The 27,680-nt window shown below is 41.4% G+C and overlaps 1 long non-coding RNA gene across 1 annotated transcript; it reads right to left on the bottom strand.

Moving 5' to 3' along the window:
• Positions 1–23,413: 23,413 nt before the first annotated feature.
• Positions 23,414–27,392, bottom strand: LOC144582590 (uncharacterized). Its single transcript, XR_013535602.1, has 2 exons — positions 27,228–27,392; positions 23,414–26,581 (listed from the first exon to the last, which is right to left on the bottom strand). It is a non-coding gene; the product is annotated as an uncharacterized LOC144582590 (long non-coding RNA).
• Between the last annotated feature and the right edge of the window lie 288 nt (positions 27,393–27,680).

Below are 27,680 nucleotides of genomic sequence, written 5' to 3'. Positions count from 1 at the left end.
AAAAAAAACAAAACAGTGATTTATCCAAGAGAAGAGTTATTTCTCTCTCCCATAACAAAATCTGGGGGCAGGCACTCCAAGACTGGTCTTGGACCTTGACCCTCCTCCCATGAAAAGGTAGACTCCAATGCCACACTGGGTAAGGGCTGGTCTTGGTGACAGGCTCCTAAGACATGGAATGTGGCTGCTGGACACAGTGGCTCATGCCTGTAATCCCAGCACTTTGGAAGGCTAAGGCAGGCAGATTCACTGGAGGTCAGGAGTTCGAGACCAGCCTGGCCAACATGGCGAAGCCCTACCTCTACCAAAACAAAAATTAGCCAGAAGTGGTGGCACACACTTGTATTCCAGCTACTCAGGAGGCTGGGGCACAAGAATTGCTTGAACCTGAGAGGCAGAGGTTGCAGTGAGCCAAGGTCGTGCCACTGCACTCCAGCCTGGACAAGAGAGTGAGACCTGTCTCAAAAAAACAAACAAACAAAAAAACCGGCCAGGCACAGTGGCTCATGCCTGTAATCCCAGCACTTTGGGAGGGTGAGGCAGGTGAATCATAAGGTCGAGAGTTCAAGACCAGCCTGACCAACATGGTGAAACGCTGTCTCTACTAAAACTACAAAAATTAGCTGGGCATGGTGGCCCGCGCCTGTATCCCCAGCTACTCGGAAGGCTGAGGCAAGAGAATTGCTTGAACCCGGGTGGCAGAGGTTGTAATGAGCTGAGATTATGCCAAGGTACTCCAACCTGGGTGACAGAGTGAGACTCTCTCTAAAACACACACACACACACACACACACACACACACACAGAGAAATGGTATGCAGCCATGCCAGAAAGAAAGAGAGAAAGAAAAGAAAAAGAAGTGACTCAGCTACTCCAGAGGCTGAGGCAGGAGAATTGCTTGAACCCAGGAGATGGAGGTTCTAGTGAGTTGAGATTGCGCAACTGCACTCCAGCCTCAACGGCAGAGCAAGACCCCATCTCAAAAAATAAAACAACAAAACAAAAAATTTGGACCCTGAATACACAGCTTTAGACATCCTTCATCACTGCCTATGGAGCACACTCTAGTTGTAGGTAATATCAGCAAAGGGAAGCCCATGGGTCTGGGGTCACTCAGCTTCAATCTCCTGCTTGCCAAGTTGCTCTGTAAAGGTAAGTGGCTGTAAAGGTAAGTAGAACTCCAGTCCATTAGCTCCAAGTTATACCTCCACTAACCCTGAAAGCCAAGGACATTCTTGGGCTGGTTTAACACCACAACACAGATCCTGCAGGAACCCCATCTTAATTCAGAGCCAAAATCAAATCTTGAGGTTAGAGGAGATATTTACAGTCCAGCCGCAACCACTTTCCCTCTAGTCATGATGTCTGCAACTGATTTTCAAATGATTTGACCAAAAAGGTAAGTAAATAACACGAATGACTGTTGAACCTACAAGATTTCGGGAAAGTGAACGTTTTGAACTATTCTTCCAATCTTTGTGTTTGAAATTTTTCATGACAGGAAATTGAAGAAAAAATCTGAAATGGAGAAATCCATTTTTTGCTTTTATTTCCCTTTTGGTTTACTGGTCAGTGCATTCAGCCTGTTTAAATATATCCGCCTTCAGGCCGGGTCCGATAGCTCACGTCTGTAATCCCAACACTTTGTGAGGCAGAGGTGTGTGGATCACCTGAGGTCAGGAGTTCCAGACCAGCCTGGCCAGCATGGCGAAACTCGGTCTCTACTAAAAAAAAAAAAAAAAAAAAAAAAAAAAAAAAAAAAAAAGATACAAAAATGAGCTGGGCATGGTGGCAGCTTCCTGAAATCCCAGCTTCTTGGGAAGCTGAGGCAGGAGAATCACTTAAAACTGGGAGGTGGAGCTGAGATGGTGCCATTGCACTCCAGCCTGGGTGACAGGATGAGATTCTGTCTCAAAAAAAAAAAATCTACCAGCCTTCAAATCAAAATAAAAATTCCTACTCTTTCATGAAGCCTTCCCTGTTTGATCCATCTCTCCCTCCAACCGAGTGCTCATTCTTCAGAAAGCACATGCCATCTGACACTCTGGTAGCTTCCTTCAGGTGCAGGATACAGAATCAAAATCAACACAACCTCAGCTCACTGAAATCTCTGCCTCTTGTGCCTCAGCCTTCCAAGTAACTAGGATTACTAGGCGCCCAACACCATGCCCACCTAATATTTTTTTTGGATTTTTAGGAGAGATGAAGTTTCACCACGTTGGCCAGGCTGGTCTCAAACTCCTGACCTCAGGTGATCCACTTGCCTGGGCCTCCTGAAGTGCTGGGATTACAGGGCTAAATCAGCTTTTTTGTGGTGGGCTAGTTTTATTTTTTTGTTGTTGTTTTTTGTTTTTATTTCATTCATAAGCATTTTTCCTGTGTTTCTGAGCCCGACTTTTCAATTATTCCAGAGTAGTTGGATGTTTTTAATAGTTTACACTTTGGAAATGCTCCTATTGCCTCACACTGGAGTAGAACAATCTGCAAAGTCTCATGTAATTCCACTATTACGTGATAGACTTCACGTTCGCTGTAAGCAAGCTTTATTTCCTGTTGGAGGTAGCAGTGCCTTTGGAAACTACCTATATTAGGGTGTGAAAGCAGCCAGCAAGTAAAGCCGTTGTTTTTTCTTTCCAGTTTACTTGTCTGTCACTAGCTTGGTCCCAATCATCAGGTTCTTCCCGTTCTCATTTTTCCACCTAGGTTCATGGTAATTAAGAAAACTCCAGAAACTCCTTTCTTCTCAGGAAATGTCTAAACACTCTTCCATGGTTGGCCCTTAAACATTTTTTTTTTGAAATATTTTTATTACTATAGTTGTATGAGGTTATTTTAACTAGTGGAACCAACTAAATATATATAGTTTTTATTTTTATTTATTTTTTTAGACAGAGACTTGCTCTGTCTCCCAGGCCAGAATGCAGTGATGCCATCTCGACTGACTGCAACCTCTGCCTTCCAGTTTCCAGCGATTCTCCTGCCTCAGCCTTTCCAGCAGCTGGGATTACAGGTGACCGCCACCACACCCGGCTAATTTTTGTGTTTTTAGTAGAGACAGGGTTTCACTATGTTGGCCAGGCTGCTCTCGAACTCCTGACCTCAGGTGATCCACCTGCCTCGGCCTCCCAAAGTGCTGAGATTACAGGCGTGAGCCACTGCACCCAGCCCCCAAATACATATCATTTTAAATGTTGCTAATCTGTCTTTCCCAAAGGATATATAGGCAGAGCACGGTGGTTCATGCCTGTAATCCTGATCTCAAGTGATCTGCCGCCTGCGCTGTCTAAAGTACTGGTATTACAGGAGTGAGCCACCTTGCCTGGACAAAATAATGAGTGTTTTTTGTTTTTTGTTTTGAGACCAAGTCTTGCTTTGTCACCCAGGCTGAAGTGTGGTGGTGTGATCTCAGCTCACTGCAACCTCTGCCTCCCAGGTTCAAGCAATTCCCCACCTCAGCCTCCCGAGTAGCTGGGATTATAGGCGCACACCACTACAGCCCAGCTAATTTTTGTATTTTTAGCAGAGACGGGGTTTCACCATGTTGGCCAGGATGGTCTTGATCTTTTGACCTCGTGACCCACCCGCCTCAGCCTCTATTTTATTTTTAATTTGATTTAATTTTATCACAACTGCACATCACATTTTTACTCTCTTAACTAACCATTTTTAAGTATACAGTTCAGTATTTAGTATATTCACATTGCTGTAAATCCAATTTCCCCAACTTTTTCATCTTGCAAAAATGAAACTGTATTCATTAGGCAACTCCCAATTTTTCCTTCCACTTTCTGTTTCTAGGAGTTTGCCCACTCGAGATACTACATAAAATAAAATTATACAGTATTTGCCTTTTGTAAATGGCTTATTTCACTTAGCATAATGTAGACAGGGTTCAGCCATGCTGTAGCAAGCATCAGGATTCCTTCCTTTTTGAGGAGGAATAATATTTCATTGTAAGTCAAAACATGTGTCACAGTTTGCTAATACTATCATTCACTGATGGACACTTGGGTGGCTTCCACTTTTTGACTATTGTGAACAATGCTTCTTTGAACATGGGTGTAAAACTATCTCTTTCAGACCTTATTTTCAGTTTTACTCAGTATGTATCCAAAAGTGGAATTGATGGATTATACAGTAATTATGCTTTAAAGTAATTCTTCTTTTGGGGAACTGAAGTACTGTTTTGCATAGCATCTGCACCATTTTAAATTTCTTCCAACAACATACAGGGTTTCAATTTCTCCATGTCCTTGACAACACTTGTTATCGTCTTTTTTTTTTTTTTTTTTTTTTTTTTTGAGACAGTCTTGCTTTGTCACCAGGTGCCAGGCTGGAGTGCAGTGGCATGATCTCAGCTCATTGCAACCTCTGCCTCCTGGGTTCAAGCAATTCTCCTGCCTCAGCCCCCCCGGGTAGCTGGGACTAAAGGCGCACACCACCACATCCAGCTAATTTTTTTGTATTTTTGGTAGAGATGGGGTTTCACCATGTTGGCCAGGATGGTCTCCATCTCTTGACCTCGTGATCTGCCCGCCTCGGCCTCCCAAAGTGCTGGGATTACAGGCTTGAGCCACCGAGCCCAGCCTGTTATTTTCTTTAAAAAAAAAAAAAGTGGGCATGGTTATTATTTATTTTAATCACTAGATTATCTTCTTCAATGTTTGAATTTTACAAGAATATCAATTCTATTTTTCTACTATTATCCTTTTATAAATATTTCATAAAACTATCTCATCAAATAAGATAATTTTACTGTTGCTCTTTCTATCTCAATGCTTTATAGTAAAGGCCACTGAAGATATATAAATGACGTATTTTGCTTTGACTCCTTTTTGAATGGCTATAAATAAAACTTACTTTTCCAATAACTTACTAATCACTCCAGGATGTTCAAAGTAGGCTTTAACACTGCCATGTTAATCTTCTCTACTTGTGATTTTTATAATGCATTCAACCCAGTTTGCAAGACAGTTTTGTTTCTTCATAAAACGGCTGTGGCTTCATCACTTTGGGAGGCCGAGGTGGGTGGATCATGAGGTCAAGAGATCAAGACCATCCTGGTCAACATGGTGAAACCTCGTCTCTACTAAAAATACAAAAATTAGCTGGGCATGGTGGTGCACACCTGTAGTCCCAGCTACTCAGGAGGCTGAGACAGGAGAATTGCTTGAACCCGGGCGGTGGAGGTTGCGGTGAGCGGAGATCGCGCCACTGCACTCCAGCCTGGGTAACAAGAGCGGAACTCCGTCTCAAAAAAAAAAAAAAAAAAATGGCTGTCTTTATTTAGATTATTTTTTCACTTTCCGTGCCACTTCCCTGAAATATCTGTGGTTAATTTATTCAAGTTGAACAAACACGCCTTCTTCCCAATACTCTGCTACATTCCTGATGTCACACAAACTGTGCAGGGGGTCAAAACATAACTCTGGTTCTTTTCAGGAGAAACTCATAATATTTTATTCAAAATAAGTCATGAAAACTTGATCAAAATACAATATACTATTCATTTGTCTTTTAATGAGGTAAATGCTTATTTATTGTCTTTCTCAAATGTTTCACCTTCTATAATATTTAGCATTTAACTTTTTTACCTTGTCTTTTGATTTCTACATTATATTCGTTTCTACAAGACCACATTTTTATTTTTATTTCATTACCTATACATTTGGCATTCCTATCTGGCAAGCTTCCTATTTATTTAGTGCTATTACTTGGTTACTTTTTTTCATATTTACATATTTGAAATATTTATATTTCAAATATACAGAAAGTATATTTACTGTCTGTGACATCTTTATATTTAATTGACAATATCTGTCATGCATCATCAAAATAACTAGTTGTTATAAATGGCTTATTTTTAAATTTTTTGGGTTTTTTCTCATTTTTCTTTTAATTATGTATTCTATTTTGTGATTTTTACTTTTTTTTTTTTTTTTTATTGGATTATAGGTTTTGGGGTACATGAGCAGAGCATGCAAGACAGTTGCGTAGGTACACAAATGGCAGTGTGCTTTGCTTTTCTTCTCCCCTTCACCCACATTTGGCATTTCTCCCCAGGCTATCCCTCCCCACCTCCCCCTCCCACTGGCCCTCCCCTTTTCCCCCCAATAGACCCCAGTGTTTAGTACTCCCCTCCCTGTGTCCATGTGTTCTCATTTTTCATCACCCACCTATGAGTGAGAATATGCGGTGTTTCATTTTCTGTTCTTGTGTCAGTTTGCTGAGGATGATGTTTTCCAGATTCATCCATGTCCCTACAAACGACACGAACTCATCATTTCTGATTGCTGCATAATATTCCATGGTGTATATGTGCCACATTTGTCCAATCCAGTCTATTATCAATGGGCATTTGGGTTGATTCCAGGTCTTTGCTATTGTAAACAGTGCTGCAATGAACATTCGTGTACATGTGTCCTTATAGTAGAACGATTTATAGTCTTTTGGATATATACCCAGTAATGGGATTGCTGGGTCAAATGGAATTTCTATTTCTAAGGCCTTGAGGAATCGCCACACCGTCTTCCACAATGGTTGAACTAATTTACACTCCCACCAACAGTGTAAAAGTGTTCCTTTTTCTCCACATCCTCTCCAGCATCTGTTGTCTCCAGATTTTTTAATGATCGCCATTCTAACTGGCGTGAGATGGTATCTCAATGTGGTTTTGATTTGCATCTCTCTGATGACCAGTGACGATGAGCATTTTTTCATATGATTGTTGGCTTCATATATGTCTTCTTTCGTAAAGTATCTGTTCATATCCTTTGCCCACTTTTGAATGGGCTTGTTTGTTTTTTTCCTGTAAATCTGCTTGAGTTGTTTGTAAATTCTGGATATCAGCCCTTTGTCAGATGGGTAGACTGCGAAAATTTTTTCCCATTCTGTTGGTTGTCGATCCACTCTAGTGACTGTTTCTTTTGCCGTGCAGAAGCTGTGGAGTTTCATTAGGTCCCATTTGTCTATTTTGGCTTTTGTTGCCAATGCTCTTGGTGTTTTGTTCATGAAGTCCTTGCCTACTCCTATGTCCTGGATAGTTTTGCCTAGATTTCCTTCTAGGGTTTTTATGGTGCCAGGTCTTATGTTTAAGTCTTTAATCCATCTGGAGTTAATTTTAGTGTAAGGTGTCAGGAAGGGGTCCAGTTTCTGCTTTCTGCACATGGCTAGCCAGTTTTCCCAACACCATTTGTTAAACATGGAATCCTTGCCCCATTGCTTGTTTTTGTCAGGTTTATCAAAGATTGTATAGTTGTATGTATGTTGTGTTGCCTCCGGTGCCTCTGTTTTGTTCCATTGGTCTATATCTCTGTTTTGGTACCAGTACCATGCTGTTTTGATTACTGTAGCCTTGTAGTATAGTTTGAAATCCGGTAGTGTGATGCCCCCCGCTGTGTTCTTTTTGCTTAGAATTGACTTGGCTATGCGGGCTCTCTTTTGGTTCCATATGAAGTTCATGGTGGTTTTTTCCAGTTCTGTGAAGAAAGTCAATGGTAGCTTGATGGGGATAGCGTTGATTCTGTAAATTACTTTGGGCAGTATAGCCATTTTCACGATATTAATTCTTCCTAACCATGAACATGGAATGTTTCTCCATCTGTTTGTGTCCTCTCTGATTTCGTTGAGCAGTGGTTTGTAGTTCTCCTTGAAGAGGTCCCTACGTTCCTTGTGAGTTGTATTCCAAGGTATTTTATTCTTTTTGTAGCAATTGCGAATGGCAGTTCGCTCTTGATTTGGCTTTCTTTAAGTCTGTTATTGGTGTAGACGAATGCTTGTGATTTTTGCACATTGATTTTATATCCTGAGACTTTGCTGAAGTTGTTTATCAGTTTCAGGAGTTTTTGGGCTGAGGCGATGGGGTCTTCTAGGTATACTATCATGTCGTCTGCAAATAGAGACAATTTGGCTTCCACCTTTCCTATTTGAATACCCTTTATTTCTTTTCCTTGCCTGATTGCTCTGGCTAGAACTTCCAGTACTATATTGAATAGGAGTGGTGAGAGAGGGCATCCTTGTCTAGTACCAGATTTCAAAGGGAATGCTTCCAGTTTTTGCCCATTCAGTATGATATTGGCTGTTGGTTTGTCATAAATAGCTTTTATTACTTTGAGATACGTTCCATCGATACCGAGTTTATTGAGGGTTTTTAGCATAAAGGGCTGTTGAATTTTGTCAAATGCCTTCTCTGCGTCAATTGAGATAATCATGTGGTTTTTGTTTTTGGTTCTGTTTATGTGGTGAATTACGTTGATAGACTTGCGTATGTTGAACCAGCCTTGCATCCCTGGGATGAATCCTACTTGATCATGATGAATAAGTTTTTTGATTTGCTGTTGCAATCGGCTTGCCAATATTTTATTGAAGATTTTTGCATCTATGTTCATCATGGATATTGGCCTGAAGTTTTCTTTTCTCGTTGGGTCTCTGCCGGGTTTTGGTATCAGGATGATGTTGGTCTCATAAAATGATTTGGGAAGGATTCCCTCTTTTTGGATTGTTTGAAATAGTTTTAGAAGGAATGGTACCAGCTCCTCCTTGTGTGTCTGGTAGAATTCGGCTGTGAACCCATCTGGACCTGGGCTTTTTTTGTGAGGTAGGCTCTTAATTGCTGCCTCAACTTCAGACCTTGTTATTGGTCTATTCATAGTTTCAGCTTCCTCCTGGTTTAGGCTTGGGAGGACACAGGAGTCCAGGAATTTATCCATTTCTTCCAGGTTTACTAGTTTATGTGCATAGAGTTGTTTGTAATATTCTCTGATGATGGTTTGAATTTCTGTGGAATCTGTGGTGATTTCCCCTTTATCATTTTTTATTGCATCTATTTGGTTGTTCTCTCTTTTCTTTTTAATCAATCTGGCTAGTGGTCTGTCTATTTTGTTGATCTTTTCAAAAAACCAGCTCTTGGATTTATTGATTTTTTGAAGGGTTTTTCGTGTCTCAATCTCCTTCAGCTCAGCTCTGATCTTAGTAATTTCTTGTCTTCTGCTGGGTTTTGAGTTTTTTTGATCTTGCTCCTCTAGCTCTTTCAATTTTGACGATAGGGTGTCAATTTTGGATCTCTCCATTCTCCTCATATGGGCACTTATTGCTATATACTTTCCTCTAGAGACTGCTTTAAATGTGTCCCAGAGGTTCTGGCACGTTGTGTCTTCATTCTCATTGGTTTCGAAGAACTTCTTTATTTCTGCCTTCATTTCGTTTTTTACCCAGTCAACATTCAAGAGCCAGTTGTTCAGTTTCCATGAAGCTGTGCGGTTCTGGGTCGGTTTCTGAATTCTGAGTTCTAACTTGATTGCACTATGGTCTGAGAGGCTGTTTGTTATGATTTCAGTTGTTTTGCATTTGTTGAGCAGTGCTTTACTTCCAATTATGTGGTCAATTTTAGAGTAGGTGTGATGTGGTGCTGAGAAGAATGTGTATTCTGTGGATTTGGGGTGGAGAGTTCTGTAAATGTCCACCAGGTTTGCTTGCTCCAGGTCTGAGTTCAAGCCCTGGGTATCCTTGTTGATTTTCTGTCTGGTTGATCTGTCTAGTATTGACAGTGGAGTGTTAAAGTCTCCCACTATTATTGTGTGGGAGTCTAAGTCCTTCTGTAAGTCATTAAGAACTTGCCTTATGTATCTGGGTGCTCCTGTGTTGGGTCCATATATGTTTAGGATCGTTAGCTCTTCTTGTATCGATCCTTTTACCATTATGTAATGGCCTTCTTTGTCTCTTTTGATCTTTGTTGCTTTAAAGTCTATTTTATCAGAGATGAGAATTGCAACTCCTGCTTTTTTTTGCTTTCCATTAGCTTGGTAAATCTTCCTCCATCCCTTTATTTTGAGCCTTTGTGTATCCTTGCATGTGAGATGGGTTTCCTGGATACAGCACACTGATGGGTTTTGGATTTTTATCCAATTTGCCAGTCTGTGTCTTTTGATTGGTGCATTTAGTCCATTTACATTTAGGGTTAATATTGTTATGTGTGAATTTGATACTGCCATTTTGATTCTAAGTGGCTGTTTTGCCTGTTAGTTGTTGTAGATTCTTCATTATGTTGAAGCTCTTTAGCATTCAGTGTGATTTTGGAATGGCTGGTACTGATTGATCCTTTCTATGTGTAGTGCCTCTTTTAGGAGCTCTTGTAAAGCAGGCCTGGTGGTGACAAAATCTCTGAGTACTTGCTTGTTCGCAAAGGATTTTATTCTTCCTTCACTTCTGAAGCTCAGTTTGGCTGGATATGAAATTCTGGGTTGAAAGTTATTTTCTTTAAGGATGTTGAATATTGGCCCCCACTCTCTTCTGGCTTGTAGTGTTTCTGCCGAGAGATCTGCTGTGAGTCTGATGGGCTTCCCTTTGTGGGTGACCCGACCTTTCTCTCTGGCTGCCCTTAGTATTCTCTCCTTTATTTCAACCCTGTTGAATCTGACGATTATGTGCCTTGGGGTTGCTCTTCTTGCGGAATATCTTTGTGGTGTTCTCTGTATTTCCTGCAATTGAGTGTTGGCTGGTCTTGCTAGGTGGGGGAAATTTTCCTGGATGATGTCCTGAAGAGTATTTTCCAGCTGGGATTCATTCTCTTCGTCCCCTTCTGGTACACCTATCAAACGTAGGTTAGGTCTTTTCACATAGTCCCACATTTCTTGGAGACTTTGTTCATTCCTTTTTGCGCTTTTTTCTCTGATCTTGGTTTCTCGTTTTATTTCATTGAGTTGGTCTTCGACTTCAGATATTCTTTCTTCTGCTTGGTCAATTCGGCTATTGAAACTTGCGTTTGCTTCGCGAAGTTCTCGTATTGTGTTTTTCAGCTCCTTTAATTCATTCATATTCCTCTCTAAGGTATCCATTCTTGTTATCATTTCCTCGAATCTTTTTTCAAATCTTTTTTCAAGGTTCTTAGTTTCTTTGCATTGATTTAATACATGATCTTTTAGCTCACAAAAGTTTCTCATTATCCATCTTCTGAAGTCTAATTCCGTCATTTCGTCACAGTCATTCTCCGTCCAGCTTTGTTCCCTTGCTGGTGAGGAATTTTGGTCCTTTCTAGGAGGCGATGTGTTCTGGTTTCGGGTGTTTTCCTCCTTTTTGCGCTGGTTTCTTCCCATCTTTGTGGATTTGTCCGCTGGTCGTCTGCGTAGTTGCTGACTTTTCGTTTGGGTCTCTGAGTGGACACCCAGAATGTTGATGATGAAGTATTTCTGTTGCTTGGTTTTCCTTCTACCAGTCTAGCCCCTTCACTGTACGACTGTTGAGGTCCGCTCCAGACCCTGCTTGTCTGGGGTGCACCTCTAGTAGCCGTGGCACAGCGAGGGATGCTACCAGTTTCTTTTTCTGCTCTCTTTGTCCCAGGATGATGCCTGCCTAATGACAGTCTTTTGGATATAGAGGGGTCAGGGAGCTGCTTGAGGAGACAGTTTGTACTTTATAGGGGTTTAATTGCTGAGCTGGGCACTCTGTTGTTCATTCAGGGCTGTTAGGCTGCTATGTTTGATTCTGCTGCATCACAGCTCATTAAACAACCCTTTTTTTTTTTCTCAAATGCTCTGTGTTGAGGGGTTTGGGCTTTATTTTTGGGTGTCCGATCAGGTGTCCCGCCCAGCTCAAAGGCAGACTAGCCACTGTTTGGCTGCCGAGGCTCCGCCCTGCTGTTGTGTGATTCGCGCTGTTCCTGCCGGCTCTGCTGTGGTCTCCGCCACGCCCTGCGGCGGAGTCTCTTCGTTGTAGCGTGTTGCCTCAGCAACGGCAGGCTGCGTCAGCAGTGGGCGTGTATCTCAGTAGGGACGGGTTGCCTCGGCAACGGCTGGCTGCGTCAGCAGTGGGCGTGTATCTCAGTTGGGGCGGGTTGCCTCGGCAACGGCTGGCTGCCTCAGCAGTGGGCGTGTATATCAGTTGGGGCAGGTTGCCTCCGTAGTGGTGGACGCCCCTCCCCCACAGAGCGTCTCGGACCGTCTGCCCGGGATAGTTTGAAATCGCGGTTTTGTTCGTCCCACTGGGTATCCCAAGCGATCTGTCCCTGCAATCCCCTGGGCTGGGCTACTGTGCAAGTCTCGTTCAGTCTCAAGTCCAGCCCTCTCAAGTCTCAGGTTGCCGGTTCAACAAGGCACCCGGACAAGCGCGCCCTGTGGGGATTGCTGGGTAGGGCCGGCCGCCGCCGCCCCGGCTGCCGGCTTCGCCAGGCAGACCTACTGCCTGGCGTCCCGTGTCTTTTTATACTTGGGAGTTTCCCCGTTCTGTGGGCAACAAAGATCAGTCTGGAAATGCAGCACTGACTCACCGTTTGCGAATTCAACGCGGGCTCCAATCCTGGGTTGTTCTCACAGCGCCATCTTGAGTCCCCTCTCGATTTTTACTTTTTAAGCCTCAAAAATACCTTAATGTAACCCTCTGGATTACTTTAGTGGCACAATTATTCTTTAAATTGTATATAGGCTTTATATACATTTAGTATTTTCTGGATAATGATATTGTATTTGCAGCTATGTATAAATACAAAATATCTTTTTTTTAACCCAAGATATTTAATAACAAGAAATAATGTGAATGTAGGTAGAGCAGATTAGTAGGTGAAATGCATGACTTTCCCTCCCATGAATAATGGCGCCTCTTTTACTTTGCCACAAAGAACATGCCTTCTATAAAGCATAGTATTTTATTTCGGTCCTATTTTCGTATGAAGATTTCACAAGCCTTATGCCTGTGACAGTAAAGTTTAATGTATTAACTTGGGTGGGCCCAGTGCCCAGATACTTTGTCAAACATTATTGCAGATTTTTCTGTGAATGTGTTTTTTGCATGAAATTAACATTTAACTTGGTAGACTCTGTGTAAAGCAGATGACCTTCCATTCTGTGTGTGTGCCTCATCCAATCAGCTGAAAGTTTTGACAGAATGAAGACTGACTTCTCCCAAGCCCGAAGGGATTGTTCTGGCAGACTGCTTTGGTCACAAACAGCAACTCTTTCCTGGGTCTCCAGCCTGCTGGCCTACCCTACAGTCTTTTGGACTTTTAAGGGACTAGCTCTGATGACTGTGTGTATCTATACCTATATCTAAGCTGTATCATCTACATCACTCATTTCTCCAGAGAACCCTAACATAGTCCTTTAAAGGTAATTTTCTATCAAGCATTTATTTTTATCAGACACGATTGGGTTGCACTAATATTTGCCTTGCTTTTCTTAAAAATATGCCTTTATTCTTTTAGTTGAATATTACATCCATGACTTATCTTTCTAGTAGGAGTGTGTTATTTGTTGTCAAGATGAAAAATACACATACACCACTTAATAAACGTTGAGGGAGCTGTGGTGACCAAAATGCAGATGTGTGTGAGAGAAAAGGGTGTGTGTTGCCACCTCATTAATCCACAATGGCACCATTTTTCTTTTTCCTTAACTTGTAGAAACGTTTTTCCACCAACCCTGCAATGGCTTATGCAATAAACTTCACTCTCACTTAGACTCCATAACTTATCCCAGAAAACTTACACCTCTGAGTAAAAATGGACAGATTGACAAAGAGATGTTACCTTGTTCAAACAACAAGATGATTCTGCTAAAGCACATAATGATCATTTTCACATTACATAGTTAACCTGAATTGCCAATTAAATCTAATTGTTCTCATGTGATGTAGTTATTGGCCTAGCTTTTCCCCTGTATTCTTGTACTGGAGACATTTAATATGGTCATAAGTGAAGGTAAGTTATTTCCAACAAATATACTAATTGCATCAGACTCTAAGTTTATTTTACTTTTGATATTTCAATTGTGCATGTTAATTTGGTTTTAATTATAATTTTGATTATTAATTTTAATCTAAACTTATCCCCTGTCCCTGATACTTACCTGGCCGGAGCTAGCACAGTCTTTGACTGGATTACAGCAATTGCCTCCAACTGACCCTATTGTGTCTGCTTTTGCCTCCCATTAATGCTTGCACTCACTCAGTCTGGCAGCCAGAATGGTCCTTTAAAGATACATGTCAAATCGTATTAATCCTCTGCTCACAACCTTCCATCAGCTCTTAATCATACTTCAACTGAAAACTGGAATCCTTAAAATGGCTTGCAAAGTCCATTATGATTCAGTGCTCAGTACCTTTCCAGCTATTTCTCCTGCTGCTTTTTTCCACTTTGCTTTCTCCACTGAAGTTATGCTAGCCTCCTTGAAGTTTCCTTCTCAGCACTTTTCAGCTATGGGAATTTTGTACCCTATCCTCCTTCAGCTGTAGCAGTCTCTTGCAGATATTTTTACAACTCACTTCTCGTATCATTTATATCTTCTCTCAAATATTAACTTCACAATGAAGTCTTTCTTCAATACCCTATTTAAAATTGCACTAAGTTCCCCAAACCAGAAGGAGTTTTTGTCTCCCTCCGCAATTTGTTTCCAAAGCACTTATTGCCTTCTAATAAATTACACAACTTATTTTTTATTGCTCTTTTGGTATATTTCTTATTGTGTCTCTTCCACCAAATAAATTTTGAATCAAACATTTTTAGGAATTTGTCTCATCTTCATAATTTCAGCAAAAACAACAGGCATGCATTCAGATTAGGAACACAATAAAGAGAATGAAGTTGAATAAATGAAATGGAGGGGAGTGAAGTCTTCTAGATGGAAGAGGCAGTATGAGGCAAAGAGGAAACAGACCATGTGCACTGGAGAAAAAGGACGGCCAGACTTGCAGAAATCTGGAACTGGTGACTGGCTTTAGAAATGGAGAGGCAGAAAAGGAGGCATAGAAAGTATCAACATTTGGCTACACAGTAAAGGAAGACCTAAAATAATAAAAACATTGTCATCATCTGTGGACTCAAGTCCTGTGAGTGAAGGACCTGAGCAATGAAGGATGGATTCAGCCCATAACTAGCCTTCTTCAGCATATGTAAAATGATGTCTGCTTTTCCCTTCTATGTGCCATTTTACCTACTTTTTATATACAGTGGTTTCCCCATATCCGTGGAGGACACATCCTGAGACTCCCAGAGGATCCCTGAAACCACAGATAATAACAAACCCTATATATTCTATGAATTTTCCTATACATCCATATGTATCAGAAAGTAAATTTATAAATTAGGCACAGTAAGAGGTTTTTTTTAAAGGCATAATAAACCATTATAACAACATAACCTAATGAAAGTCATTTGAATGTGATCTCTCTCAAAATATCTTGTAGTGTTCCATGGATAACTGAAACAATAGAAAACCAAATTGCAGATAAAGGGGGATACTGCAGTAAAATAAAGGGAGACGGGTAGAGTATAGGAAGCTTTCACAATTAGAACAGTTGGCAGGAGGGAAGGAAATGTACTTTAAATTGGAATGTGGATCACATGGCTGCCTCCTGGAAGTCATGAACGCAGGGTACAGAGGCCTCTGGTAGTTCAGGTCTTCTCTCCCACCACTAATACTGCCCTAAAGACTCCATCAGCACCGGGGGCGGTGGCGTGTGCCTGTAGTCCCAGCTGCTTGGGAGGCTGATGTGGGAGGCTCGCGCAGGGGTTCAGGGGTAGTGCATTATGCGACTGGGTGTCTGCACTAAGTTCGGCATCAATATGGTGACCTCCTGGGGGCGGGGGACCACCAGGTTGTCTAAGGAGTGGTGAACTGGCCCAGGTCGGAAACGGAGCAGGTCAAAACTCCCGTGCTGCTCAGTAGTGGGATCACGCCTGTGAATAGCCACTGCACTCCAGCCTGGGCAACACAGCGAGACCCTGTCTCTTAAAAAAAAAAAAAAAAGGACTCCATCAGTAATCAGAGCTGAATCACACACGACCCGGATTGTCATTTCTGATGACCTTGACTTAAACAAGCAAACATATTTTTAATCTTTTAAGTGTGTGCGAAACTAGCAAGGCCTAATGAATTCAGTATATGGATGAGGATTGTGGCCTCTGTAACACTTTCTCCAACCAGAACCTACTGAAATAGCACAGATGGTGATGAGTATGATTCAAACACAAAAATTCTTGGAAAGACCATTTCTTTCTTGTGATAAGAGATAAGAATCTCAGTCTCCTGCCATTAAAATATCTGCATTTACTTACTGTGTGAACTTGGATAAGTCATGTAATCCTCTGGCTTCAGTGTGTTTAGCTCTTTAATATGTTCAGTTGCAGTTCTTCCATCTAACATAAAAATAGCTGTTTTTCCAAAGGTAAATATTAGAACTATATACATATATAATATACAGATACAGACCATTTATATAACATATATGATAGACATATCACACATATAAGTTTAATGATCTACCCTAGACTCAGCCTCTACTTTCCTCTGATAATGACATTATTCAAATACTCTAAAAAGCTAGTATTGTAGAATCTACTTTATATTTAAAAGACTTTTGTAATGCTCTGAACTGCATATTGCCAAGTGAAAGAAGCCAGTCTGAAAAAGCTACATACTGTATGATTCCAACTACATGATGTTCTGGAAAAGCCAAAACTATAGAGACAATAAAAATATCAAAGCCTTTTAGGGGGTTCAGGAAGATGGTTGAGGAATTAAATAAATGGAGTACAGCACACTTCAGGGTAGTGAAACTATTGTGTATGGTATTATAATAGTGGACACGTGACATTATGCTTTTATCAAAACCCATAAACCCCAAATGTTACAAATGTAAACTCTGGACTTTATCTGTGGAGATAGGACTTTAGTTGAAAGTCCACATTGGTTCATTAATGGTAGCAATTATATCACAGTAAGATGCTAATAAAAGCAGAAACTGTTGGGAGGTGGGAAGGTGTATGGGAACTCTGTACTTTCTGTGCAATTTCTCTCTGTGAACCTAAAACTGCTCTAAAATTTTTCTGTTGAATTCTCCAAGTATTTTGGTTACTCTCTATAAATTAGCATGCCTACCAGCCCCCAATTACCTTGCTAATTTTAGGTTACATATTTATATATGGTTCTGAATTTAGTCTCCTTGGGCAAATAGTAAAATGTACGGCTTTTACTCTCTCCAACTTTTTTGTGTGTCCTTCACAGAAATTGAAGTTCAAGTATAAGGAAAATTTTTATATCACCCAGGCTCTAATTTCAAAGCTTTATGGTTTCTAATGGCCCTCTGTCCTCTTCTGGTATTCACTGTGAAGGAATTTGCATCCTGCAACACTTAGTGTTTGTGCTGGAATCCACTTCTGATGTTGGCTGCTTTGCCACAGCTTCCAATCACTGTGTTGAGTTCTTTCATTTTATATTGCTCTAACAGAATACTTGAGATTGCATAATTTACAAAGAGCTAAGTTTTATTTCTTAACAGTTCTGGAGGCAGGGAGTCCACCATCAAGGTGCTGGCAACTTGTGAGAACCCTTCTGCTGTGTCATTCCATGGCAGAAGGCAAAAGGGCAAGAGAGTGTCAGAAAGCAAGAAGGGGGAAGAACTCAGTTTATAACAAACTCACTCTCAAGATAACTAACCCATTTCTGCTATAGAAACATTCATCCATTCATGAAGGCAGAGCCCACATAACCTAATGACATTTTATCTGGCTCCATCTCTCAACACTATTCCATTAGGAATTGAATATTTAACACATGATCTTTGGGAGATGCATTCAAACCATAGCATATGTCCTCTATGCAGTCTCCTTGTCTTGAAGTAAAACACTGAAATTTGCCACCCTTCCCAGCATTGACGTGCTCTCTGGGTGGCTCAGGAATTCTTGACTGTGTCTCCACTAGGCTCCAAGACCCACCATTAGCCTGGCTTTGAGACTGCTATGGTTCTGGCCCTTGCTGGATACGAGTTTCTCTAAGAGATCTGTATTCTCCAGTCTGTATCCAGAAAAGACAGTCTCAAATCTCCTCTGATTTAGGGGCCTGATAAAAATTACTTGGTCTTCTACTATACAACCTCACCATAATCCTTTAGGTTTTAAACCTGGGAGAGAGAGAATATAGAACTTTTTCTTAAAAATAAACACCAGTGTCTGCTAACTCTTCTTGCCTATATCTGAAACTTATTTTCCATTCCCAAAAATACTTATCAGTCAGTTTATGTATTTTTACATATAGGAAAACTGTCATTTTATATATTTTTAATCCAATGTTTTTTGATGACTAATTCTTTCAAGCTTTTGCTCTTCGTATTATAAGTCAAGGCTTCTAGAATTCAGAAACCTATTTTTTCCTGAAGTGTTTTGCTCTTGAACTTAAAAAACAAGGCTTTCAAATATATCAATATCTTAATAATATAAAATAATAAAACAAAAAAACTACTGGCATGTATCTGTTTGTATATATGTGTGTGTGAGAGAGAGAAAGAGTGTGTATGTGTGTGTGTGTGTGTGTGTGTGTGTGTGTGTGTTGGGGTGCAGGCAGGTTGAAGAGAAAGGTGAGTGTTCATTTTTCCCTTATGTTCCATTGTGTACACAGCTAGAAAACTACAGTAGGAGAAAGATAAGGCAAACTAAAATTTGAAAATATATTTTGCATTGCTTCTCTGTCTTTCCGCTAAGATCAAGTGCCAAATACATTTTGCGCATATGAGTGAAAGGTGTTAAAACTGACTGCTCTTTTTCTATAAATTTGTAATTGAAATTTAACCTAACATGCACCAAAAGCTGACTGAGATGACTTTCTTTTTTATATTTCCATCAAATTATATCTAAATCATTAAAACTTTATATTTACATGTTTAAATTGAAGATCTTCATTTTGGTGCTATACAGAAAAAATCTATACAGTGCATTCTACAGGCTCAGGACACAAACAGACTGGAGTTTAATCTGTCCTTGTTCCACCAACAGAAAATAATTAGATATCAACAGAGAACCAGTGAAGTGGAGCCATGTGTTTCAACGAGTTTTATTAATTCCCTTTTCTTTCTTTCTTTTTTTTTTTTTTGAAACAGAGTCTCGCTCTGTTGCTAGGTGCCGGGCTAGAGTGTAGAGTGCAGTGGCGTGATCTCGTCTCACTGCAACTTCTGCCTCCCGGGTTCAAGCAATTCTCCTGCCTCAGCCTCCCAAGTAGCTGGGACTACAGGCACACACCACCACACCCAGCTAATTTTTGTATTTTATTAGAGACAGAGTTTCACCATGTTGGCCAGGATGGTCTTGATCTCTTGACCTTGTGATCCGCCTGCCTCAGCCTCCCAAAGTGCTGGGATTACAGGCGTGAGCCACTGCACCTGGCCAATTCCCTTTTCTTATACTTCAAATTCAAAGTAGTATTTGGACAAGTTTCTTTGGTTAAAAGTCAAGCTAGTTATAGAAAACTCAGACTGTTAGGTGCTTGAAAGCAGTCAGCAATTATAGCCCATCACTTTGGGTGATCCTTTTCCTCAGAAAGTCACAATGACCTACATCTAATTATGCATACTTGACATTAATAAGGGATTTATAATCTATTCATTATGAAATTCTCAGGAACTTATAGCTTTTTCTAAGAAGTAAAAATAATTATTTTCATTTAATTCATGTCAAGTAATAATATTTTTTACATAATTAAAAATCTCATTTTTGCTCTGAAATTTTTTGAGGCAGAGTCTCACTCTGTCGCCCAGGCTGGAGTGCAGTGGTGTGATCTTGGCTCACTGCAACCTCCATCTCCTGGGTTCAAGCAATTTTCCTGCCTCAGTCTCCCGAGTAGATGGGTTTACAGGTGTGTGCCACTATGACCAGTTAATATATAAATTATATTATATATTATATATAATTATATATATAAAATATAAAATATATATATTTCTTTTAATAGACTCAGAGTTTCACCATGTTGACCAGGCTGGTCTTGAACACCTGACCTCAAATGATCCAACTGCCTCAGCCTCCCAAAGTGCTGGGATTACAGGGGTGAGTCACCGACCACATTTCCTTTTTGTATGATTTATTTTATGAAGAAATGTATGATATGTAAACAAATGAATAAACAAATCACATATTTTTATGTTAATGGATTTGTGATCAGCCAAGAAATAGATAGAAGTAGTAAATGAGAGATGTTGGCTTCGACTCAAGTGAGTTCCTGTGTGTTTGCTGATTGGTAACAAAATGGGCCAATGCCAACTTGGAATACATTGATGCTGATTTCTAATACTTCATCAGAGGCAAGCATTTAGAGAAGTGGAACGGACAAAATCAAGGACTCGGTCAGGGCGCAGCAAGAACTGGATGTGCTAGATGTCTGCTAGGCAGCTCTCATCCCACTAACCTCTGGGATACTGTGTCCTTGTTGTCCTTCTGGATAAACTGAGGTATAGACTCTGTAGAGCTATTATCAACAGTCTTAGGCCACCTTCAACATTTTTCCTTGATGCCGGTGGGTAACTTGAGAGCCAAAATTTCATCCCACCCATGCTAATCACCATTGTTTACGAGGTTCTTAGATACCCCGAGGCCCTCCAACATGTCCACTCACAAGATGCACTAAGTAGCACTGAAATATAAATTTAAATACAAAAATATTAATAGAACATTTGATATGATTTTGACCACCATGGTAAGTAAAAGAAAAGCTCACATATAATCCATCCAAGATCTCTGGATACAGTATACAAAATAATTTGTATAAAAATACAAATACATGCAAAACTGAATTATATTTCCATGTATCAACAATTAACAGTCAGGTGCGGTGGCTCACCCCTGTAATCCCAGCACTTTGGGAGGCCGAAGTGGGCAGATCACACAGTCAAGAGATTGAGACCACCCTGGCCAACATGGTGAAATCTCGTCACAATTAAAAATACAAAAATTAGCTGGGCATGGTGGTGCGTGACTGTAGTCCCAGCTACTCAGGAGGCTGAGGCAGGAGATTCGCTTGAACCTCGGAGGTGGAGGTTGCAGTGAGCTGAGATTGCACCATTGCACTCCAGCCTGGTGACAGAGCGAGACTCCAGCTCAAAACAAACAAAAAACAGTTAAAAAAAAAAAAAAAAAAAAGAAATGCAGCCGGGCGCGGTGGCTCATGCCTGTAATTCCAGCACTTTGGGAGGCCGAGGCAGGCGGATCATGAGGTCAAGAGATCGAGACCGCCCTGGCCATGGTGAAACCCCGTCTCTACTAAAAATGCAAAAATTAACCAGGCGTGGTGGCACGCACCTGTGGTCCCAGCTACTCGGGAGGCTGAGGCGAAAGAATCGCTTGAACCCAGGCGGAGGTTGCAGTGAGCCGAGATTGCGCCACTGCACTCCAGCTTGGCGACAGAGTAAGACTCCGTCTCAAAAATAAAAATAAATAAAAAAACAAATGCAAAGAATAGATCTGTAGGACTTAAACTATCAGATATGGAATGTTTTATTAATTTGTGGTAAGTCAGGCAATAAGCACATGATAGAAAAACTGATCAATGGAATAAAATGGAGAGTGTAGAAAAAGATTCAAAAAACAGATAACTGATTTATGACATATGTGGCATTAGAGTTTACAGAAAAAGCTTAACCTTTAAAAAATGTTACTGAGTCATTGACTATCAATTTGGAAAGACACTGTCGTAGCCCCTACCTTACACCACAATTAAAAATTTATCCCCGTTGCAGAGAAGATCTAAATGTGAACAGCAAAACAATAAATGCTACAGAGAAAAAAACAGGAGATCACATAACACGCTTTAGAGGTGTCACACAACAAAAAAAGCATGATCGATAAGAGGAAAAAAGAAAACTGGATTATGTTAAAATTGAGCATTTTATTCAGGAGAGGAGTGGGACACGACACAAGTAGAAGATGTTTACTATGTATATGTACCCTTTAAGACTCATATCCAGACTATATAAAAAGAACGTATATAGCCAGGCACTGTGGCTCACGCCTGTAATCCCAGCACTTTGGAAGGCCAAGGTGGATCACAAGGTCAGGAGTTCGAGACCAGCCTGGCCAACATGATGAAACCCCATCTCCACTAAAAATATAAAAATTAGCGGGGTGTGATGGCACACACCTGTAACCCCAGGTACTTGGTTGGCTGAGGCAGGAGAATCGCTTGAACCCAGGAGGTGGAGATTGCAGAGCTGAGACTGTGCCACTGCACTCTAGCCTAAGTGACAGAGCAGGACTCTGTCTCAAAAAAAAAAAAAAAACATATATGAAGAATAGAATATGTATAAAGAACTACTATAAATTGAAAAAGTCAAGAGATCCAATAAAAAAATAGCCAGACTTGAAAATATATTTTATAAAATTATATATATATTTGAACAATAACACAAAAAGTGGCTCAACTTATAAGGAAAATAAACTTGGTGTCGGTAAATACACATCTAGTGATTATAATGAAAATAGACCCTGATGAGAGTTTAAGCTGGCAAAAATTTTTAGGTATACTGTTTGGCAGTATTTTTTAAAACTGAAAATGTATTCAGAACCAGTGAGTCCACTCCAAACTATGTGCCCAACAGAAAATAGTACCAATTTTCACCAAAGAACGTGCTAGAATGTTAGTAGAAGCAGTCATGGTGATGGTCCTAACTGAAAACTGCACAAATGCTCATTCACATTAAAATTTGTAAATTGATGGCCGGGCATGGTGGCTCAAGCCTGTAATCCCAGCACTTTGGGAGGCCGAGGCGGGTGGATCACGAGGTCAACAGATCGAGACCATCCTGGTCAACATGGTGAAACCCCGTTTCTACTAAAAATACAAAAAATTAGCTGGGCATGGTGGCACATGCCTGTAATCCCAGCTACTCAGGAGGCTGAGGGAGAATTGCCTGAACCCAGGAGGCGGAGGTTGCGGTGAGCCGAGATCGCGCCATTGCACTCCAGCCTGGGTAACAAGAGCGAAACTCCGTCTCAAAAAAAAAAAAAAAGAAAATTTATAAATTAATTGTAACATAGTCACATGACACTTGGAGAAAAACATGGAAGATTCTCACAAACATACTGCTAAATTAAAGCATTCGACACCAAATAGTATGTTTACTATGTTTTTATTTATTTAAATAAATATTTTAAAACTGTATTTTAAAAACTTGTCAATGCCGCTAGGATTTAGGATACAGCTGTCTTCTGGAAAGGAATGGCAGGTAGCAACTGGAGAGGAGTACTAGGGAGACTTTCATGGTGTAGATAATGTTCTGTTTCTCAGCCTGGGATCCTGCTAACCAGGGAAATTTAATTTGGAGAAATTCATCAACATATTTGCATTTATGATATGGACACTTATAGTATTGATTATTTGAATAAAATTATAAGTTAATCATTAATCTATTAATAGTAAGAGGAAACTGAATGATGACTAAGAAGAAAGGGACATAAAATTTGATACAAATAAATAGGTGAGGAATAACTTATCAATGTATAGAGTAATGCAGAAATAATAATTCCTCAAGTAAACAGACTTTTACAAATTTTATCAAGCAGTGTGGTATTTCCAGACCAAAAGAAAAAGAAGGTAATTCCTCTGAAAGCTAGATAGAGGCTCCCCACCCTCCCCCGCCAAAAAGGAAATGATTCATGATTCACTGCATATAATTTGAATAGCCATTTATTAGTATAACTTCATAACTCTTTGTTATTTTTGTCACAACCCTATAGAAAGCAAATTTTCTCTTTTTCTTTTTTTTTTTTTAGACGGAGTCTTGCTCTGCAGCCCAGGCTGGAGTGCAGTGGCACAATCTTGGCTCATTGTAATCTCTGTTTCCTGGGTTCTGGTTCAAGCAGTTCTCCTGCCTCAGCCTCCCCAGTAGCTGGGGTTACAGGTGAGCACCACCATGCCCAGCTAACTTTTGGGTTTGTTTTTTTTTTTAGTAGAGAAGGGAGTTTCACCATGTTGGCCAGACTGGTCTTGTACTCCTCACCTTGTGATCTGCCCACTTAAGCCTCCCAAAGTGCTGGGATTACAGGCCTGAGCCTCCATACCTGACCAGCAAATTGACTTTCAAGAATTGTGTTGTTTTGAATCTTCACTACCAAAAGTTCCCAGAGAGGATAGTGGTTGCATAAACATGTTCACTGTAAAATGTGAACGTCATAGCAAACTTGAAGGTAACTCAAAGGTCTCACTGCAGTGATACAGTAAAGCCAGCTGAGATTGGTTGGGGGAGCTGATAGTGCCCATCTCTTCACAAGTTCACAGTACAATGTCATCATGTTGGTTGCCCTAATCTTTAAAATGCTGGTGGTTTGACATTTGCAAACTGGGTGAAAGTTAAGTAGTTATATTTCTACCACATATTAGCAATATTAAAGAGCAATTAAATTTAAGAGACTTTATACTATTCTGCTGAAAATGTTTCATTAGTTTTTTATATTGCCATTCAATTACACACATAGATGCTAATAAAATGATGCCTGAGGGGAAAAAATAAAGGAAATGCAGTAATCTCACAAGCTATGATTTCATTAACTCTTAGGCTTTTCTATAGTTTAAAATTATTTAAGAAAACATAAAATTTTTAAAGATAAAATGTATTAAACTTTTTAATTCACTCAGAATGGCTACACATAATCAGTCTTTTAAAATATATATTTATTATGAAAAGAATAAGACCTAGTAACTCCAACATTTATACCAGCTAAAGTTTGCTGCTTAGTTGAAAATACTTAGGTCAAAATATGTCTTCATGTTTAAAGTCCTAATTTGCTGTATGATTTGAAATAGCATTAAGATGTATTTCATTTGGAACACTTTTTTTTTTTTAAACAAAGACAATTAGTATAAAAGGGTTTAACATCTGCATAGTTACAAAATAATACAGGTAAAATGGCACACTCTATGAAGGGGGATTAAACCCATTAATTACAAAAATCTGTGAACACTGTTGCAGGAATCCAATATGTATAGCATTACCCTTTAAAACTTATATTTCAAATGTAACTTAAAACTACCATGCCAAAATTAAAAGCACAGAATCCCACCAGAGCCATAACACAACAGCCAAGCAAGCAACCAAGTATTACATATTGTTTGTAGACAAATATGTATTAGCTGCAATATGATATGAGCTTCATGTTTTCAGTATAAGACATTATATGTTGTAAAATCTAGGTAACCACAGGGTTAGTTGGATAAAATATGGGATTTATTTATCTGCTACTTAAGACATAATTTTTTGGCTTACTTTGTGAGTCACACTTTAGATGTTTTGTTTTCAATATGTGATGTAATGAATTTTAATAAGGCTCCCTTTCAAAAGTGGAAGAACTCTGTATGCACAGGAAAATTTGTCTGTTGATCCAGTGAAAATGAAGTTATTTTAATGTATTCCTTTTTACAGCCATGGAGACAATTGTTATATTTTTACCAGCAAAACGAAACTATATATATCTGTGTGTGTGAGCACACAGGAACACTGGTGTGAGAGAGATAGGGATTGACAGAACACTGAATACGTTTAATGACTTACAACTGAGTTAAATTTTCAAAGTAAGTCAGACTTCCCACAAGAGTATCATTAACGATATTGCAGAGTGTGTGTGTTGGGGCGGGTAATAACCTCTGAAAACAGGCAGCAGGGGAAATCAGGTGGCTGGGCACGAACCCTCTGGTACGAGGCGACCCTGAGCTCTCAGGGCTGAGGGTCAGAGGCAGGCCTCGGAGCTCCAAGGCAGCTTCCACAGCATAGTAAGTCCCTGTCCACCACACATGGGACGCAGTGCTCGGTGAGCCGGGTCAGGATAAGGTGCTGGTGGTCTTTGTCCAGTGCGGGTGGCACCTGGGGAGTGGAGGGCTTGAGGAGCAGCCCCTCCATTGAGTGAGGGTGGAACGCAGGAGCCTGAAACAGTGCCCGACCCTTGGTTTCGGAAGCAGCCTTCATTCAGCCTTTCGCTCCTGGATCCCGGGGCCCAGAGAGGAACCAAGGCTGTCCAGACCACTCTGCTGCAGGAACAGTCTGCAGTGTCCGGTCTGCAGGCTGCTGGTGAGTGCGGGGGAGAGGGAGCCAGGCCAGGGCAGCGTCCTATGCTGTCTAATGCACCGAGAGAAAGAAGACAAAGGCGCGGCCGGAGGTGCTGCCGGTATCTGGGGCCCGAAGCTTTCCGGCGGACCCCAGGCAGACCAGTCCACGTGCAGGAAAGAACGGCCCTGCAAGGGCCCATTGAGGTGACCCCAGACAGGCTCTGCAGCATGGAGGGTCTGGAGCGAGCGGCACCGCCCAGTTTTCGGCAGAATGCGCTGCAGGTTCTCCCAGCAGCGGCCGGTCCTGCAGCGGCCGGTCCAGGCACTCCTGCACCCCTGCACCCCAATACCTGCGCGGCCTGCATGACAGCTTCGTGCTTCTGTGCCACCGGGGTGTCGCCTGGAGAGGGGGCGGGCGAGGGTAGGCCGGGCGGCTCTGCAGGGCATCCTGGGAGGTGGGCGGCGGGCAAAGCCGGGACTCCAAGGCTTTCGCAGCGTGGGGCGCTCTCGTAGCTTGTGCGCCCAGGCCAGCGTCCCGGGTGGCGGCGCAAAGAGCTCATTAGCCTCCGCGGCCTTGCATGGGTCTCGCTTCCTAACGCAGGTGGCAAGGGCTCACGCGGCAGCCGGGGAGGTTGCGAGGCTGCGGCGGCGACCGCAGGTCGATCGGGCCCACCGCCTGTGGCTTCCCTTTGCTGTCGGCGGCCTCCTCGAGCGACTGCCCAGTATTCTGCCTACCACGGAATACTAAGAACAAAATCAGGTCCTTTGCAGCAATACAGATGCAGGCGAAGGTCATTATCCTAAGTGAATTAATGCAGAAACAGCCAAATGTTGCATGTTCTCATGTATTAAGTGAAAACAATGGGTAAGCGTGGATATGAAGATAGAATACACTCTGGGAACTCAAAAAGTTGGGGAGCAGGTTTGAAAACGTACCTATTGGGTACAACCTTCAATATTTGGGTGATGGGTACACTAGAAGCCTAACCTCCACCATTCTGCATGTACTACAAATGTAACAAGCAAGTACCTTCTGAATCTAAAATAAGATAGAAAAAGAAAAAAGCCAAAGAAATACATCCCGGGCATCCAGGGAGCAGCAGCTACTGCCTCCCCTGCTCACTGCAGCTGGAAGCTCCTGCCTGAGGGACAGTGGAGCTGCGGAGAGTGGCGGGTTGGGACTAGATGCCAGGGCCAGAACCTAGGAGCGCCGCTGGGTGAGGGTCTTGCCAGCCTCTGCCTTGCACCAGGGTGGGGGAGCCTAGTGAAACAGGCAAACTGATTCTCTCTGGGCCCTGCTCACGTTACCCCTCCATCACATCTCTCTGTGCGGGTTTCTCCTCCCTCTACCCTCCACATCTCTCTGTGCCGGTTTCCCCTCCATCCACCCTCCTTTGCATCCCTCTGTGCCGTGAGCCCCCACAGGAAAGTCACATCCAGTCTCACCAGGCCTGAGATGTTGGAGGATGGGAAAGCGCTTGCCACAAGAAGAATCCTCCAGGAACACATGAACAAACTTCGCCTGCACCCGAGACATCCTTCTCTATGACTGGTCTACAAGGCAGGTGCTCCGCATAAACAAGATGTCAAGCTTTGCGTGAGCCGCACCCCAAGGCAAGTATGGACCGTTGCCTCCGTTTTAAAATGGGTTTATTCAAATGAGGTATCCTGGAACCCTTGTTCTGATAGGATGAGAGCAGACTCTGTACCACAACACAGATTGGATAATAGTCTCCAACTCTGATTGGTTAAGATTATCCAACCAGAGATGGAGATTGTTATCCAATAAGAGTTGTCAAAAAGGTTTCTGCTCATGCAGTCAGAACCAGGCTTCCAGGATACAGCAGTTGAGTATAGCCTTTATAAAAGGAAGGGGACGGCCCACTCCCCCATTTTCTC

This window comes from Callithrix jacchus, chromosome 5 (assembly GCF_049354715.1).
Source record: "Callithrix jacchus isolate 240 chromosome 5, calJac240_pri, whole genome shotgun sequence".
Taxonomy (NCBI): domain Eukaryota; kingdom Metazoa; phylum Chordata; class Mammalia; order Primates; family Cebidae; genus Callithrix; species Callithrix jacchus.
Note: the sequence above shows the minus strand (reverse complement) of the source record. Positions and strands in the feature narration are given on the sequence as shown.